The sequence below is a fragment of the Pelodiscus sinensis genome, chromosome 1, assembly GCF_052426305.1.
Source record: "Pelodiscus sinensis isolate ZL-2025 chromosome 1, ASM5242630v1, whole genome shotgun sequence".
Lineage (NCBI taxonomy): Eukaryota > Metazoa > Chordata > Testudines > Trionychidae > Pelodiscus > Pelodiscus sinensis.
Window position 1 is genome coordinate 93,802,407 of NC_143052.1, and position 2,647 is coordinate 93,805,053.

The window sequence follows — 2,647 nt, forward strand, 5'->3', positions numbered from 1 at the left end:
CATTGACTTAGTTCCTGGAGCTATGTATACAAAGATGGGCCCTGCCTGAGGAGTTTGCAATTTAAGAATACAAGTGGGATATGAAAAGTGTGGGGATGGGTTCCACCCATAATAAACACACCTCCTTTATATAGTGCTCTGTCCTCTTCAGACAGGGGCTAGGCTGAGGTTGATGAGCTTGCTAGAGCCTTGGCTAGAAGAGCTGTGTATTTTAGCTCAGGCAGGAGAGGCCCTTGTGTCAGAACTAGGGACCTATGAATCTTATCCCATTGCCAATAACCCACACAAGGGCGTGGGCATTGTATATAGTCATTATTTATGGACATCCCTTTTCTTAATGAGGATACATGAAGGATGTGTCTAGACTGGCAAGTTTTTCCAGAAAATCATCTGCTTTTCCGGAAAAACTTGCCAGCTGTCTACACTGGCCGCTTGAATTTCCGGAAAAGCACTGATGATCTCATGTAAAATCATCAGTGCTTTTCCAGAAAAACTATGCTGCTCCCGTTCGGGCAAAAGTCTTTTTCCGAAAGACTTTTGCCCAAAAGGGCCAGTGTAGACAGCATAGTACTGTTTTCTGCAAAAAAGCCCTGATCGTGAAAATGGCGATTGGGGCTTTTTTGTGGAAAACCGCATCTAGATTGGCCACGGACACTTTGCCGCAAAAAGTGCTTTTGCGGAAAAGCATCCTGCCAATCTAGACGCGCTTTTCCGAAAATGCTTTTAACGGAAAACTTTTCCGTTAAAAGCATTTTCGGAAATTCATGCCAGTGTAGACATAGTCAAAGTGTCAGCTCTGCCCATTAGGAGACTAATTCTGTTTTTGTTGAAGCTGTTGGGAGTTTTGTCAGTGACTTCAGCAGAAGCACAACTAGAACATTAGGTCCCAGCTGTCTAAGGCAGGGGTCTCAAACTCCCAGCCCACGGGCCAGTCCTAGCTGGAGCAATCACACAATCTGGCCTGGGACTTCTAGTTGGCTGGGGTGGGAGGCCTGTCCATTACTGGTGGCTAAGTCCCGCCTCTTCCCACCCTCTGCCCCCCCATGGCACTGTGACCCTCTAGCATCCAGCTTTGGGGATCACTGGGGGGGAGGGCCTGGCAGCATTTGGCAGCAGTGTTTGCGCCACCCCACACTCCCTGCAACAGCAGGAGCTATAGGAACTTCTTGCCACCTGATGGGAGTGCAGTATGTGTACTTCAAACCCCTACGTGGACAGCTGATTTGAGGGAATGCATCCCCATAAGACCCCTTCGGGGAAGCGGAGTGCACTGAGCAGGAGCACTCGCTTCTCTGCACTCTGCTTCCCCCACAGCTCCTGCTGCAGCCGGTGGTGCGGGAGGCCATGACCACTGCTGCTGTGCAGCACAAGGCCCCCACCCAGTGATCTCCAAAGCCATGTGCTTGGGGGCTAGGGTGCTATGGGAGGGAAGGATGGGCAATAGTGGGAAGGGGCGGAGTTTGGGGACCAGTAACAAACAGGCTCCTGCCAGCCCGCTGGATTGCACAGTCACTCTGGTCAGGACTGGCCCACGGGCTGGGAGATTGAGATACCTGGTCTAAGGCAGTGTTTCTCAACCAGTGGTACAAGAACCCTTGGGGGTACTCAAGAGAAGTCTGGGGGGTGTCAACACAACTGAAATTTGGAGAAAACGGAATTTTTGTTTTAAGTTTTACAGCGCTTTATTCTTTTTGTACTTTTTACACCCAAAAATTTCATTGCCCGCCCAGCTACGATTAAGTTGTTTAAACAAATGTGTTGCAATGGTAGCAAAAAATTGTGGGTGTCTGAAAACTGTAGATACTGGGAATACTTTTTTTTTAAAGGCAGTACTTATATATATTTTTAAAAAATTGGGTATTTTATCAAAAAAAGGTTGAGAAACGCTGGTCTAAGGCCTTGTCTTACTTCAGAGGTGTGTTCCTGAATGAGCAAACTGGAGATATGATCCTAGCGAACACAAGGCAGATTATAGTTGTCACAAACATTAGGGAGATGCTTTCCTCCAGGGAGACAATCCTTCAAAACACCAGACAGTACACAAGAGGAAAAAACAACCAGATAGAATATTTGCTCTGGGTCCATTCAGCTGAACCCTTGGGACAGTGGTGGCTTCTACATGAGAATGCCTCCCAGCATGTCTCCTGGGGCATGTACACGAGAAGGAAAAGGGAACAAAATCCACATGTAGCAGGACAACGTATTGTGACTGGCACTCGAGGCGAAGGGAAGGAGGGCTGGATGGCACAGGGAGTCAAAGAGAGGAGGAGGGAAGAAAAGGTTAGGGAGCAAGAGTAGGAGAAAGATGAAGTGAAAGCGAGGTTGTGGGAGATGAGGTAAGGGGGAGCAAAGAAGAAGGGGGAGTAGATGAGAAGTGTCAGGAACAAGGAGGAAGGGGAATGAGGGTATATATGTAAGTGGTCCTTCACTCACTTCCCTAAATAGGTCATCAGCGATTCATTCATACCTCTCCTGTTTGACGGCACATTTTAGTAAATGTGCGTAGGAACCACGTACTTTATTGTGCCTCTAATGGGTTTTCCCATTGCTAGCATGACATGCACCCTCATGTACCACTTGCTGAGCCATGTGTGTCCCTCTCCTCTCTCTTCTCTCCCAGCTGCTAATTAATGAAGGCTTTTTCCCC